Raw genomic sequence first — 17,114 nt, 5'->3', positions numbered from 1 at the left:
GTTACTAGTTTTGCTACACACCCACCCAACTGGGCGGCAGCTTTACAGTCATGTTCCACACCCACCCAACTGGGCGGCAGCTTTACAGTCATGTTCCACACCCACCCAACTGGGCGGCAGCTTTACAGCCATGTGCTCCACACCCACCCAACTGGGCGGCAGCTTTACTAATATATGAGAGATACATCATTTTGACAATTCTCACATTTGCACCATAGCTTGGATGGTAGCCTGTAACAGCCTAGAGAGCATGGAGCCTCTCTCCACACTGGCGACCCAGTCTGGTTACAACATTGTGGTACAGTGGAACTTCAAAACCAAGGTATTTGTATCTGGTTACATAGTGGATCATGTAACTGCCTTTTGCGAGCGGCCCCACGCCGTCTGGGTGGGCGTCGGATCTTTGTTTTCTCTACTCAGATGACTAAGCATAGTTCCTGACATGTGCGCAATAGAGTTCAGAACATTTTGGGTGTTGGTATACCCATTGGTGTGGATCAGTATATCATCCGCATAGCTAATGATGTGTTCGCTGGGCCTTCTGGTTACTAAGTTTAAAAGTGCATTGATTAACACATTGAACAGAGTAGGACTAAGGACATCTCCCTGTGGAGTGCCAAGTTCAAAATATCTCGTTACACTTCTATGCCCTTGGAACAGTACAGATGACTTCCTCTTGCCACCGTTGAAGTCATCCTCCAACATTCAATTTAGGAAGTTCGCTCAGAATGACGTGTGGGTTAGCAATGTCAAAGACTGACTTAATATCTAGGAAATTGGTACATGACCTATCAGTATGCAGGGTGAGGAATGTGGTAATACACTCATTTGATGCGTAAAGCCATATATCTGGGGAGACAACATGTTATTAATTTTGTAAAGGAGACAGTTGAGAACCATCCTCTCAAGACACTTACAGAGACAACTAGTGAGGGAGATTGGGCGAAAAGCACTCTGCTGGTTTGGTTTAGGAATGGGAATAATAAGACTGTTGGTCCATGACTTTGGAAGCTCCCCAGTTGCATAGCTCATATTATATAATTGAAGCAAGGAATTCCCTGGAACTAGCAGAAGCATACGCAGTATGCCGTAAGTAACTCCATCCTCCCTGGGTGATGTAGCTTTGCCTTTATGTAGAGCAGAGTCTAGTTCGTATTCAGTAAAAAGCATGTCACAGTCATCCTCTTGATGAAGCATGAAGTTAAGGAGCCTTGCTCTATCAGTATATCTATTATTTAATTCATTCTGTGTGGGTAGAGGAAGACTATCAAAGCTGGAAACAAGCTCATTTGCTCTGTGTAGAGGATTAGGGTACAAGATCTCTGCAGAATTTTTCCCTTTGATCTTGACATTAGGTTTCTGCAGAGTTTGTTACTAGGCTATAAGATTACGTTATTTTACTACGGGTGTACAATTTAAGATGTTTCGTGTACTTTGAGTTAGCCACGGCTATGTTATACATTTGTTAAGACCGACTTAGAAGCCTGTTTTACTTCTGCAGAATTATTTATCCTGTCTAATAAATTTACGCCCCCATGTGTTGGTGTCTTCCTTCCCCTGATCAGAAAATTATCTTATCTGACAATAATATTAGCCTGACTCTGCCACTTGTATTAACCCATTTTATAAAGTGGCATTTTTCATTTATAGTATATTACCATGACTATAATTTATAATATTTTTTGAAGTATTTCATTGAATATAGTTAGCCTAGGCTTAATTACTGCTAGTATTTACATCAGTTGTCTATATTTCCATTATTCTCAATATCTTTGATTAATAAGTATTTATAACTATAAATTACAGTGTAATGATTTTTTAATTTGTAGATATAAGCCTAAATTTAATCATTGCATAATTGGTATGTATGATTATTATAGGCCTGTTTTACCAGGTATAGGAGTAGCCTTAATAGCAGGGGTGGCCAAACTTGCTTACTGTAAGAGCTGCAAATGATAAACCTCAGATGTTTGAGAGCTGCAGGAGAACCATTTGAGAGCCACAGCTTCCTTACTGAATAATGTCAACAGTGTTTGCTGGCAATTTATTGATGATTTTAACTCATTTAACTTATTTTTCCTTAAGTCTGATTTAGGTGGATAATCATACGAAACGTTTTTGTGATTAGGTTTATACTGGCGTTTCAAGTTCCTTGCTTTGTAATGATTGAATGGCACTTGGCAAACAAGGCACAAAGGTTTACCTCCTTTAACTGTGAATGCAAACTTTGTTCCACAAGTATCAGAACTTTTTATATAGTCGTGCATTTCTTGCCCTGGATTCGGGTAGGAACTTCTAGAATATTCACATTCTCAAGAATTTTTTACTAGCTGAATAATTAAATGTCAAAAAGCTACGGTTTTTGCCGCCCTGTGGCCAAACCACGGCTTGCAATTTATCATGTAGGCAAACCAAAACAATATAGTTTATTGTTATGATTGACAGTTTAGGTTCGTGTTGTGTTGATGGATGTGAATGATGTGTAGTTATTATTTGCTTAGGAGCAATCATTGGCCTATATTATTTATAGATAGAATATGGTGTAGTACTTGACTTTTACCTTTTACCTAATACTGTAATTATATTATATAGACCTGGATGATGGTTTCAGCATAAAAGGTCACTGTCCACTCTCAGTAACAAGAAGTGTTATAGAACTTACTTGACAATTATCTCAACATACAAAGTAACTGTTCACTCACTGTATCTGTCTGTTGCAGGTGTGTAACCATCATTGGAGAGTTTTATCTGCTTGTTATGTGATTATTGTTTAGACTCTAGGAGGTTAGAGATGATGTTCCATGTACTTTTCATATTTCACTACATACAGAAATCACAATAGCATGATGCATCAAATGAACAAATCCACAAGGGCCGTGACGAGACCTTTATCCATAAAAAAAAAAAAAAAAAAATGTCAAAGCTCAGTCAATTAAGGCAGTGTTTGGGATGCTCTCAGAAGTAGGTTCGATCCTCGTCACGGCCCTTGTGGATTTTTTCATTTTCATATTTCCTTTTGCTTCTTTAAATCTGTTCTCATAAAATGAAGTTTGGGCTCTTCATATTATATTGGTGAACATTGATGAGTATCTCTTAACTTCTTCTTTTGTAATTAGGCCAAGTCTATGTTTTGTGTCATATTCGGGTTTCTTGTTAACTGCTTTAAGTATGCCACTTGTGAGCCAGGAGTTGTTTAATCTTTTGGCAGTTTATATCCATTATGAATTTATATCCTTTGTATTGTTGAGTTCAGATTCCCAGTTTATATTGTGAGGTACATTTATGAAATTCCCTATTGATGGTTTCCTAATTATTGGGAATGCTAAATTAATTAAATTACTGTAATTTAATTAAAATTTGTATGCCTCCCAACCAGTTTAAAAGAGAGACTGTAATAACAAAACAAATACATAAATAAGTTTTATTTAGGTACAAGTACATACAAAATTCAAAATTGAAAAGAAAAAATTTATTCAGAAAAGTACATACATAGATGATGAGTTACAAACATAATGTTGGATTTATACATAGAGCTAGTACATACAGTACCTAAAGCCACTAATACACATAGCGTTTTGGGTAAACATACAAGATGAGTTACAAACAGAATGGTGGATTTCTAGTTTATATACAGGTAGTACAGTACATACTATGCCCAAAGCCACTAATACGCACAGCGTTTCAGGCAAGATGAAGGAAAAACACTTAGACTAAAACCTTAAAACTAATTGAGATCAAAAGCGTGAATTGAAAAATGAAAATCAAGAATGACAAAAATTGTATGATGGATGGAACAGCAGAAATTGAAACAGAACAGCAGAAGTAATTTTAATTAAATAAACAGAAGACTACAATTTTCTTCAAGTTTATATATGGCAGATATCAGCAGTTAAACTAGTTGGTCAATAATCAATATTGTTAATAAAAAGCAAAACATAGGTTGACATTTAGGGGTATGGTAGGTTACATGGAGTTTATTAGGTAGCACTTGGTTATTCTCTTAAGCTGGTTGAGAGAGGTACAGCCTTTGAAATGAGTGGAAAGATCATTCCACATTCTGGATCCCTTGATTTGCAGAGAATTTCTAGTTTGGTTCAGTCGCACTCTTGGAATATCAAATAGGTACTTATTCAATTCTCAATTCACCTAGTTGTTCTTGCGGGGGTTGAGCTCTGCTCTTACGGCCTGCCTCTCAATTGTCAATCAACTGTAACTAACTACTAAATTATTTTTTCCCCCACACACACAAACACCCCCAGGAAACAACTCTGTAACAGCTGTCTAACTCCAAGGTACATAATTTACTGCTAGGTAACAGGGGCATCAGGGTGAAAGAAACTTTCCCCTTTTGTTTCTGCCTGGTCCGGGAATCGAACCCGGGCCACAGAATTACGAGTCCTGTGCGCTGTCCACTTGGCTACCAGACCCCCCTGGATCTTGAAACCACACAAGAAACAAGATTTGTTTCTGATGTGGTGCCCATGGGTTCTGTTACAATCTTCTGGGAAGCGTTTAAGGTCAGGATTGGCATTACAGTTCAGGGTTTTAAATATATAGAGTATACTTGAAAGGATGTGCAGTGACTTATTATCTTACATATTCAAAGATTTAAGTAAGCGGGTCGAGTGCAGTCTGGGGGCCAGGGTTTGTTATTATTCCAATAGATTTGTGTTGAGGAATTAGCGGACGAAGATGATTTTGGGTAGTAGAACCCCTAAGCACAGATACCATAATTGAGATAAGGATAGATGAGAGAGTAATAGAGCGTCACCAGGTCAAGGTGAGGTACATAGTATCTGATTTTAGAGAGAATGCCAGTACAATATGGCATGGCAATAACAGTGCCAAGCCTGAGGAAAGGACTTAATTACTTATGTACGCAGGATAAGTGGACATAAAAACAATAATATAATATAACCAGCTCATCCTAGCTGACTTAACTTAATAATCCAATGACAATAAGCGAAAGTTTAACAAACAGAATTGTAAAACCAATAATAACTCTACCAATAACCGTTGGAGTGCCACAGGGCAGCATTTTGGGACCTCTCCTATTTCTTATATACATCAATGATCTGCCTAATGTCTCTAACATTCTGAAACCTATTTTGTTTGCTGATGATACTACCCTCATCTATTCTAACCCCAACCCACATACACTAAATAATGTTATTAATAATGAACTAAAAAAGTCCACTTATGGATGTCAACCAACAAACTAACACTTAACATAGAAAAGACCTACTACATCGTATTTGGAAGCAAATCTACAAATGCAATTCAGCTTCAGATAGACAATGTAAACATTAGCAATAAAAATGATGGAAAGTTTCTTGGCATATTCCTAGACAAGAGACTCAACTTCAGTACCCACATACAACACATAACTAAGAAAGTCTCTAAAACAGTTGGTATACTCTCCAAAATCAGATATTATGTACCTAACTCTGCTCTCATCTCTCTATATTATGCACTAATCTATCCCTATCTTAATTATGGTATCTGTGCATGGGGTTCAACCACTGCAAACCACCTCAAGTCCATCATCACCCAGCAAAAATCTTCTATCAGAATAATAACAAATTTTGCTTTCAGACAACACTCAGCCCCCTTGTTTAACTCCCTAAACATGCTAAACATAATCTCACTCCACAAATTTTCTTGTGTCAATTACATTTACAATACCCTGTTCTTAAATGCAAATCCTGCTCTGAAACTCTCCCTGGACAGATGTAATAGGGCCCATTATCACCACACCAGAAATAAATATTTCTTTGATATCCCCAGAGTCAAACTTAATCTGTGTAAACACTCTATGCTAATAAAGGGACCCAGTCTATGGAACTCACTCCCTACTGAATTGAAAAGCTGTCCAACTTTTGCGTCATTCAAAAACAATACTAAAAAGTACCTAATTTCATCATCATAGTTTTTTACCTTTTGCTTTAAAATTGCACTGTATCTATTGCTACCCAATCTCCAATCTTTATGTACCCAATCTGAACATCTTTATCATTGTGATCATTGCTGTCTTCTTATATGTGCTGTCAATCTGCTGTATGGTGTCTATTAATCTTGTTTAAATTACCAATCAAGCTGTCAATGTAATCAATCAGAGCTTTAATATACCAATGTGCTTTAATATACTTACTAATCTCTCTCATCTCATTTTTTTTCTTGCAATGTATTTGTTAGCATTTTATTAGTTTTACCTACTTAAAATTATACATCTGTTGTGTTGATTCCGAAAGTAATTGTTTTTTGCTCTTTTGCATTTGCTGTATTTCTGCAGCACTTTTGTGTATTTTCTGATTTGGAATTAATAGATTCGGGAAATTTTGCTCTGTGAGAGTGAGTGTCTGTTGTGGCTGTACACGAGTGTTCCAGACGTTGATGTTGGTGTATGTAGTGCTGGTCTGTGTGTTTATCCTGGCCTGAGTTGTCTGCACTTTTTCTTTCCGTGCAGAGCAGGTTGTGCTCCAGGCATGATGGTTGCCTCCACAATTTGGACATTTGGCTGTTGTGGTCTGGTTTGCCTTGTGCTTGGCTATACAGTCTTTGGTTGGATGTCTCAGGCTGCACACTCCGCATCTCTCCTGTCCGGTGCAGCGTGATTGATGGTGGCTGTATTTCTGACACCTGAAGCAGCGCAGGGGTTCTGGGACGTATGGTCTCTGTCGGTATTGTGACGGGGTTCCCCCCCTTATAATTCTCCCACGCCTGCAGTAAGAGTCATGTCTACTTTTCCCAAGCGTTCTCTACGTTGCAGGCTACAATTTGATATATGGGAGAGAGTGAAGTGTTCTCGGAGAGCCGAGAAATTTGTGAAATAGTGATATTTTGGCCTGTGGTTTAGGCCCTTTAGGGAGCCAAGATGGCGCTGGCTTCCCTGATCTCCCGCCAAAACCGTGTGACGTCAGTGGCACCGGATTGGTCACCGACAGCAATGTGGCACCGGGAGCCAATGAAAACTTCCCGTAGCGAAAGTGACGTCACGAAGGAAGGGGGTCCGGCCAGCGCGCCGGGCTGGCGCCATCAGTCAGACACGACACGTCATAGAGGTCGGACGTGCGACGAGTGGTCCTGTCTGTCGGACAGCTGTTTCCCACTACCGTGGATTTACGCGTCACCTGAAGTCCGCCAGTACTCTGAGAAGTCTTCCCTAGTTCATGTGTTGAACCAGAAGAGGGAATTGACGGTTATTTGAGCAACAAGTGCTCCAGTCAGGTACTGTGCCAGTTGCAGTGAAGCCGTGCAGTGACGTATGTTGACGTCTGTGGCAATTCACCAGTTCGTGACAGCGTAGTGGCTGACAGAGCCACTGGGTAGCTGAGGAAGAGAGGACTATTTGGGGAAACCGAACGACTGTAGCTGAGACGTAGGCGACGGCCGTTGCTGGGAGAAGACGACGGCCAGGAGACCGACTCCAACCTTCAAGAAGTCAAGGAGGAGGACGGACCTGCAGTGAGGAGGCACGGAGACGACGCGCTAAACGGTGGGACGACGAGAGGCTCTGGTAGGACACGACGACGTGTAGTGTGGGGGCGTTCCCGACACGAGGACCAGGAGCTACATCTCGACTCTCATCGGAGGATAGGGTGAAGTAGGTGGTTCTAGTTCCCTCCCCATTCCCCTTTAGTTAGATATATAATTCGGCTATATTATCTAGCCTGAAGATTTTATATGTCGTGAGCAAGTCTCACCTATGTCATGGTAAAGCACCAGTGTGCTAGACAGTACTATCAAGAGTACTTGTAATATTCATGTTGATTATTGGTGTGTACAGGCACCAGGAACCAGTGATAAATTTACTGTGTTGTGTATATCTTTCTATAGATTTTGATATGAACATATAGTGGTGAATTATATATAATATTATGCCAGTATTTGGAGGTTAGGCTATGTGCCCAGAAACTATTTATTTTCCATGTATTGATGATTGATTTATATACCATATATATGTCTATGTTCATTCAGTGAATAATCATTTGTGAGTACAGTGAATTATTGCGTTATCGCCAACGAGAGAAAGTACTGAAAACTCTAGTGTTAATAGTTCATAATATAGTGTTGAGTGAAGAACAATGTAAAGCCATTACAGTGAATCATTATAGCATTGATTGTAGAAAAGACTGTTTGAGCCTGAGTACAGTGTAACTGAGTAATCCGGTTTATTTAGCCAATATCGAGTGTGCGAGTTTCTAGTAATATTGGAGAATTTAACGAAACAGCGAATCTAGAAAACAAGCAAAGTTCGCGCGGAGAGGCCACGCGATCAGCTGGTTTTTGACACTTGATGAGGGGGGGGAGATGTTGCCCCCTGATGATCGCATAATATCCGTGGGAATTACCAGCCGCGTCAGGATCAGTTGATTTATGATTATTGTGTGGCCTTGTGACATCTTTCATACATTTTAAGTAAAATACAAAACTCTTTTTGTGTTTTTATCATCCCCTCCATTGATCTTGTGGCTATACTATACCTGTAAACATAGAGTGATAACAACAAGTCCCTGCCTGATTCCTGATCTTTGAGTGTGACCTTGCCAAGGCTACCACTGAATACACCAGTCCACTGAGGGTGTTACTGGCCACCTTAAACACCAGTTGGCGATCTTGTGTTTAACCGTAGAGCCCTATTGTTGGGGAGGGCACACGACAGTCGACGTGAACGAGTCGTGTTCTCACTCTTTCTTAATAAGAGGCCGTTAAGATTGACTGGGAGACTCTCCTGGCGTGCAGTGGCGCCGTGAGGATCGAGGGAAGACCCGCAGGGCTACGGTAAGTTACCTTGAGCATAACTATTGCTTACCCCAGAGTAAGGGTAGAGAATAATAGAGAGGTGGAAACCCCAACATTGGCGACCTCGCCAGGATATAGATCGGAGTAAAGGTTGCAGTGGTACTTGGCAGTGGTGTTAGAGATCAGGTGAAGGTTATCACTCGTAGCACAAGATGGAGGATGATAAAGTAGCGAGGTTTATTGACTCTAGAGACGAACAGGTGCTGGAAGAGTGCACCAAGGCACAGTTACAGGCTATAGCGGATCATTTTGGAATAAAGCTGAAATCTGCCCGAGTTGGTGAAAGAAGACTAGAGATAATGGCTCAGCTCAAGGCTCGAGACGAAGCTTTGGGGGAGGAACGGCCCCAAACACCTGCCAGTGAGGGTGAACACCTGAGTATTGGTGGAAGCAGCAGGGGATCCAGCGGCAGCAGGCACAGCATTAAGCTGGAAATAATGAAGCTGCAGCTAGAGGCACAACAGCGCAAAGAAGAGCGAGAGGCACAGCAGCGCAAAGAAGAGCGAGAAGCACAGCAGCGCAAAGAAGAGCGAGAAGCACAGCAGCGCAAAGAAGAGCGAGAAGCAGAAGCGCAGCTGAGGAGAGAAGAGGCACAACAGCGCAAAGAAGAGCAAGAGCGAGAAGCACAGCTGCGCCGGGAAGAACAGGAGCGAGAAGCACAGACGAAGCGTGAGGAACGAGAAGCACAGTTACGCAGGGAAGAACGAGAGCAAGAAGTTAGGCTGAGACAAATGGAAATAGAAGCCAACCAGGAGGTGGAGCTGAAGCGAGCTGAACTGGGACTAGGTGCCCCTGCCCCGCCACAGGAAGACCGACGAGTGAGGGAACGAGACCTGCCGGTCTTTGTGCCTAGTGAAGCCGAAAGTTTCTTCGATCACTTTGAGAGAGTTGCTGCTATGAAGAAGTGGCCGAGGGCGGAGTGGGCGGAGTTGGTCCAAGGAAGGCTCACAGGTGAAGCTCGCCAAGCCTTCACTATGCTCGACTTCCAAGAATGCTCTAACTACGATGCGGTAAAACGAGCTGTGCTCCGTTCCTTTAAACTCACGCCAGAGTGTTACCGGAAGAGGTTTAGAGAATGTACCCGGTCACCAGGAAAATCGTATGCGGAGACGGCGAGGGACATGGAAAGAAAGTTCCTTAAGTGGATGGACTCTGAAGAAGCGGGGTCGGCCGAAGAAATCAAGGAACTAATGGTCATGGAAAAGTTTATGTCCGTGCTCCCTCCTGAGATCAGGATGAGGGTAAAGGAGGCGGACATAAAGGACCTGAGGGCCGCAGCCGACCGGGCCGACATGCTAGAAGAAGCCCTACGCCCACGCCGAGAGGGACAGAACCGACCACCCGCATACGTCGGAAACGATCGGAGTTATAGAAGGACGGATGGATGGAGGACAGGAACGAGTTCTCCCAAGTCCCATCTCTCAAGTTGGAACACCCGAGGATCAAAAGGTGTTGTAGAGCCGATAGGGGAGAACCAAGCTGAGAGCTCGGGAACTGTTACTGCAGGGAAAGAAACGACAAGTGAGGCGGGAAAGACACAGGGTGTGACGGTCTCTGGAGGCAGTGCTAAGGCGAGCGGTGGCGGATGGTCTCCGCCGAGGGGCCGCTGCTACAACTGCGGAATACCCGGACACGTCGCGCGGGAGTGCAGACGCCCGAAGCAGCGGGGACACGTTGCTTTAGTGATGTTCGAGGACCAGAGGGCCGAGGGAGTGCGGGATGAACCCGTGCTGAATGGGGAGAAGAAAGTTCACCCATTCATGTGTCAAGGAACCGTAAGGATGGGGGTCGCAGACCCCATCCCCGTGAAGATGCTAAGAGACACCGGGGCTGACTTTACCCTGGTAAGTGAAACCCTGTTCCCCGAAGGTTACAAGAGCACCAGTGTGGGGGTGGCAAGTGTGACCACTGTGGGAGGCCCAGTGAGGATGCCCCTACACCAGGTAACTTTAAGTTCCGATTATGGCTGCCAGACCCTAGTGGTGGGAGTCTGTAAATCAATGCCCAAGATGGAGGCACAGGTCATCTTGGGGAATGACGCGTGTGGAGGGTATGTCCTTCCGCATCTCGTGAAAGGCGAAGAGTGCCCAGAACAATACGAGGAGACAGGCGAAGATTTGAACGCCTGTGGGGACGAGAAGGGAATCGCACCGGTGGCGATCCCAGTTTGTACTGTGACACCGAGACAACGCAAAGAACCAGGAGGTTGTGGATCTGATGGGGCTGAGGAGTCGACTGACAGCCTGGGAACCGATCACCTCTGCGTAGGACCCAGAGAACGAGTGGAGGGCGAGAGTAGCCCGAATGGTGAGTTGCAGGTGACACTCACCAGTTCTCCAGGGGTAAGCCGCACTCGTCTCGGAGAGTTACAGCAGGAGGAGTTCCCCAAATTGGTTAGTAAGGCCGAAGGAGGACGTGTGGGTCCTGAGAAGGCTTACTTTCCATTTATCTATATTATATATGCCATGCTATCCATGCTGAAGGAACGATGGACACCAGGAGCGACCGTGGGAACGGTGATTAAATATGTCCAGAAGTTCAAAGAACGTCTCACTCGAGCGAAGGGACTGGCTAGGAAACTCCTGAAGAAGGCGCAACGTAAGATGTCGAGGTGGTACGACAGGAGAGCTGCGCAGAGGGATTTTCAGATCGGATCCCAAGTATTGGTTGTGCTGCCAGGTAAAGGTAGAGTGACCAGGTCGCGGTTCAAGAGACCGTACCGTGTGCTGCGACGGTTGGGTCCAGTGTCGTACGAGATTGGGAAGCCGGATGGACCCCGGAAGAAACAGGTGTGTCACGCAGGCCGCCTGAGACCTTTCTTCACTGTGGAAGGTAGAGCCGCCAAGCGGGACGGAACGAATACCCGAGAAACCCAGCGGAAGACGGGTCTGAGTGTACCGAGGGACCGAGAACTCCCGGAGGAGGAAAGTAAGTGGTCCAGGGCGGACGGCACCAGTCTCACCCGCACTGAGAGTCTGACAAGGATCAAGGTCAAGCACATCAAGGGGAAGGACGACGTAGTAGCGGACGCCCTATCCCGCATACACTAATGAGACACGACTCTTATTTTAAGGGGAGGGGTATGTGACGGAGTTCCCCCCCTTATAATTCTCCCACGCCTGCAGTAAGAGTCATGTCTACTTTTCCCAAGCGTTCTCTACGTTGCAGGCTACAATTTGATATATGGGAGAGAGTGAAGTGTTCTCGGAGAGCCGAGAAATTTGTGAAATAGTGATATTTTGGCCTGTGGTTTAGGCCCTTTAGGGAGCCAAGATGGCGCTGGCTTCCCTGATCTCCCGCCAAAACCGTGTGACGTCAGTGGCACCGGATTGGTCACCGACAGCAATGTGGCACCGGGAGCCAATGAAAACTTCCCGTAGCGAAAGTGACGTCACGAAGGAAGGGGGTCCGGCCAGCGCGCCGGGCTGGCGCCATCAGTCAGACACGACACGTCATAGAGGTCGGACGTGCGACGAGTGGTCCTGTCTGTCGGACAGCTGTTTCCCACTACCGTGGATTTACGCGTCACCTGAAGTCCGCCAGTACTCTGAGAAGTCTTCCCTAGTTCATGTGTTGAACCAGAAGAGGGAATTGACGGTTATTTGAGCAACAAGTGCTCCAGTCAGGTACTGTGCCAGTTGCAGTGAAGCCGTGCAGTGACGTATGTTGACGTCTGTGGCAATTCACCAGTTCGTGACAGCGTAGTGGCTGACAGAGCCACTGGGTAGCTGAGGAAGAGAGGACTATTTGGGGAAACCGAACGACTGTAGCTGAGACGTAGGCGACGGCCGTTGCTGGGAGAAGACGACGGCCAGGAGACCGACTCCAACCTTCAAGAAGTCAAGGAGGAGGACGGACCTGCAGTGAGGAGGCACGGAGACGACGCGCTAAACGGTGGGACGACGAGAGGCTCTGGTAGGACACGACGACGTGTAGTGTGGGGGCGTTCCCGACACGAGGACCAGGAGCTACATCTCGACTCTCATCGGAGGATAGGGTGAAGTAGGTGGTTCTAGTTCCCTCCCCATTCCCCTTTAGTTAGATATATAATTCGGCTATATTATCTAGCCTGAAGATTTTATATGTCGTGAGCAAGTCTCACCTATGTCATGGTAAAGCACCAGTGTGCTAGACAGTACTATCAAGAGTACTTGTAATATTCATGTTGATTATTGGTGTGTACAGGCACCAGGAACCAGTGATAAATTTACTGTGTTGTGTATATCTTTCTATAGATTTTGATATGAACATATAGTGGTGAATTATATATAATATTATGCCAGTATTTGGAGGTTAGGCTATGTGCCCAGAAACTATTTATTTTCCATGTATTGATGATTGATTTATATACCATATATATGTCTATGTTCATTCAGTGAATAATCATTTGTGAGTACAGTGAATTATTGCGTTATCGCCAACGAGAGAAAGTACTGAAAACTCTAGTGTTAATAGTTCATAATATAGTGTTGAGTGAAGAACAATGTAAAGCCATTACAGTGAATCATTATAGCATTGATTGTAGAAAAGACTGTTTGAGCCTGAGTACAGTGTAACTGAGTAATCCGGTTTATTTAGCCAATATCGAGTGTGCGAGTTTCTAGTAATATTGGAGAATTTAACGAAACAGCGAATCTAGAAAACAAGCAAAGTTCGCGCGGAGAGGCCACGCGATCAGCTGGTTTTTGACACTTGATGAGGGGGGGGAGATGTTGCCCCCTGATGATCGCATAATATCCGTGGGAATTACCAGCCGCGTCAGGATCAGTTGATTTATGATTATTGTGTGGCCTTGTGACATCTTTCATACATTTTAAGTAAAATACAAAACTCTCTTTGTGTTTTTATCATCCCCTCCATTGATCTTGTGGCTATACTATACCTGTAAACATAGAGTGATAACAACAAGTACCTGCCTGATTCCTGATCTTTGAGTGTGACCTTGCCAAGGCTACCACTGAATACACCAGTCCACTGAGGGTGTTACTGGCCACCTTAAACACCAGTTGGCGATCTTGTGTTTAACCGTAGAGCCCTATTGTTGGGGAGGGCACACGACAGTCGACGTGAACGAGTCGTGTTCTCACTCTTTCTTAATAAGAGGCCGTTAAGATTGACTGGGAGACTCTCCTGGCGTGCAGTGGCGCCGTGAGGATCGAGGGAAGACCCGCAGGGCTACGGTGAGTTACCTTGAGCATAACTATTGCTTACCCCAGAGTAAGGGTAGAGAATAATAGAGAGGTGGAAACCCCAACAGTATGTTCCCCAATTTCCAAGACTGAATGTTTCCGGCACATGTCCCATGACGGTCACCAGAACCTGACGTGTCGCTGCCTTGTCTACTTTTGTGCGGCATCGTTCCGCATTCAGGATTTGCTTGTGTTCTAGTACTGGATCCAGGGGAAAGTCGATTGGGTATCCCAAAAACACGACTCGTGTGCGTCTTTCTGAAGGGTCCAGCTTTTCCAAGCATACAGGTTTCCCTTGCAGGACTCTTACTTTTTCTAAGTAATTTGCAGTCTGTTGGTCTTGTGGTGTTATTATTATTTCTCCTTTCAGGTTGACTGTAATGGAAAGTTTGAGCTCTGATTGCTCTTTTTCCATTGCCGTTACTACTCCATATGCTGTAGGAAAGTGGTCTGTCTGCATTATCTTGAATTTTGGAAGATGTGCAGAGTCTGGCGATGTCTGGTGTGAGACTGGTGGTGTCCTCTCCTGTCTCATACTGTTGTCCTGTGGCTGTGTTGTGGAGAGAGGTACAGTGTCTGACACGGGCTGGTGTGAGACTGGTGGTGTCCTCTCTAGGTCCATTACGTCTGCTATCTTGCTGGTAGAAGCAAGTGGTGAAGCCTCGATAGCAGTTTTCTTCGGTGCCTGCTGCACATCGGTCCACCGTCCCTCCTCGACTGAAAGCTGCCTCCATTTCCTCTTTCTCTTAGCCTTCCCCATGACTCTCTCCACGTAGTGAGGACTGACTCACTGCCCTACCTAATGCCTGAGACACTCCTAGGCCTGGAGAAATTCATTCCCCTCCAACGGAGGTCGTAGAATGATTCCCCCAGGTGGAATCAGGGATACCTAACACCTAAATGAGCTGTTTGGTCTACCTTTCCCTGTCAGGCTCAGTACACCTTCTAATTAAGGTGCCCCCTTGTGGCGCTGCCCGCAGGGTATCGCCTCGCCCTTCAGGGTAGGACTCTAAGTGACCTGGTCAGTGATACGGTCCTCACAAAAAAAAAAGTGCGGTACGAGAGTTTGGGTCGCCTGCATACTGGGTTGCGCAGATTACCAGTCAGCTGGGCAGCAGGTAATCAACAACGTTGTTTCTCCGTCAATTATAGACGAAATCGGAATTGTTTCCTTCAAAACAAGATATTGTCTGGGTCTTGGAGTACTGATGTATTCTTCCTCACAAAACCGCGATGAATGGAGCTGATGGGTGCTCAGAATCGTGAGTTTTTCCGGGAACAAATCCGTGTGCGGCCAGCTAGCAATGGCGCCGGCAGCGAGTTCAGTGCATTGATTAACACATTGAACAGAGTAGGACTGAGGACACCTCCCTGTGGAGTGCCAAGTTCAAAATCTCTCGTTATACTAATATGCCCTTGGAACAGTACAGATGACTTCCTGTTGGATAGATAGCCTCTTATCTACCGTAGAAGCCATCCTCCAACATTCATTTTAGCAAGTTTGCTCAGAATGACGCGGGGGTTAGCAATTTCAAAGGCTGACTTAAGATCTAGGAAAGTGGTGTATGATCTATCAGTATGCAGGGTGAGGAATGTGGTAATACAGTGATGTACACTCTTTCCATGCGTAAAGCCATATATCTGGGGAGACAACATGTTATTAATTCTGTAAAGGAGACGGTTGAGAACCATCCTCTCAAGACACTTACAGAGACAACTAGTGAGGGAGATTGGGCGAAAAGCACTCGGCTGGTTAGGTTTAGGAATGGGAATAATAAGACTGTTGGTCCATGACCTTGGAAGCTCCCCAGTTACATAGCTCATATTATATAATTGAAGCAAGGGATTCCCTGGAACTAGCAGAAGCATATGCAGTATGTCGTAAGTAACTCCATCCTCCCCGGGTGATGTAACTTTGCCTTTATGTAGAGCAGAGTCTAGTTCGTATTCAGTAAAATAATGTCACAGTCATCCTCTTGATGAAGCATGAAGTCAAGGAGCCTTGCCCTATCAGTATATTTATTATTTAATTCAATGTAGCTGTCAAAGCTGGAAGTCGTGGCCCAAGCATCAACAAGCTCATTTGCTATGTGCAGAGGATTAGGGTATGAGATCTCTGCAACATTTTTCTCTTTGATCTTGTTGATACCCTTCCATGCCCGGCTTAGTGGCGTGTGAGAATTGAGACCACGGACAAAAGTGTCACCAGTCTGTCTGCCTCAGCTCTACCATACGTTCCCTGGCCTCTGCCAGAGCCGTTTGAAAGAGCCTAAGCATTTCAGCAGTGCGGATCCTTCTATGACCTAGTCTAGTTCTTCTGGCAGTGCGTTTTAGTGCATGCAATTTATAATCATTATAATAAGCATAAGTGCAATGACCAGTGTCATTTGGGTTACGTGGCCTGGACGATGGATCAAGTGGTTCTATAAGTTGCTCGATAGTACCTGTGAGCTTATTGTTAAAATCTTCAACTAATGAAGGCTCAGATGAACTGTACCATTATGACACATGAGCAACAAAATTTTCTCGTTGATCGATGGGCACAGCCAACCTCTTCCGCTTGAACATTCCGCCGGGGAGGATAGAGCTTCCGATGCTTACAGTGGCTAATATGCCCAGATGATCAGACGCCATATCTGGCACTATTGACGAAGCGCACACGGTGTGGGAGACGTTGACACCGAGCCATAGATCAAGAATACCTCCATAGATATGCGACGGTTCAAGGTCACCCACGATCTGTGCATCATCGTGACTGCCTAATAGTGACACCAGTTGGTTGCCGTTACGATTACTGAACTGTGAATTACCAATATTCCTATGCCTAGCGTTATAATCACCTATAATGATGGTAGGCACAGTCTGAATACAGATAGGAAGGTCAGTATAATTAAAGTTACAAGGAGTTGATTATTTAGTACATAGTTGTTTTTCTCTTTAATTGGAGGATAGAGGGGGAGTCTTTAACGTGATTGGGAATACATACATACATACATACATACATACATACATACATACATACATACATACATACATACATACATACATACATACATACATACATACATGCATACATGCATACATACATACATACATGCATACATGCATACATGCATACATGCA

This window comes from Procambarus clarkii, chromosome 6 (genome assembly GCF_040958095.1).
Source record: "Procambarus clarkii isolate CNS0578487 chromosome 6, FALCON_Pclarkii_2.0, whole genome shotgun sequence".
In the NCBI taxonomy this organism is placed as follows: domain Eukaryota; kingdom Metazoa; phylum Arthropoda; class Malacostraca; order Decapoda; family Cambaridae; genus Procambarus; species Procambarus clarkii.
The sequence above is the reverse complement of the archived record's forward strand: the minus strand, read 5'-3'. Positions refer to the sequence as shown.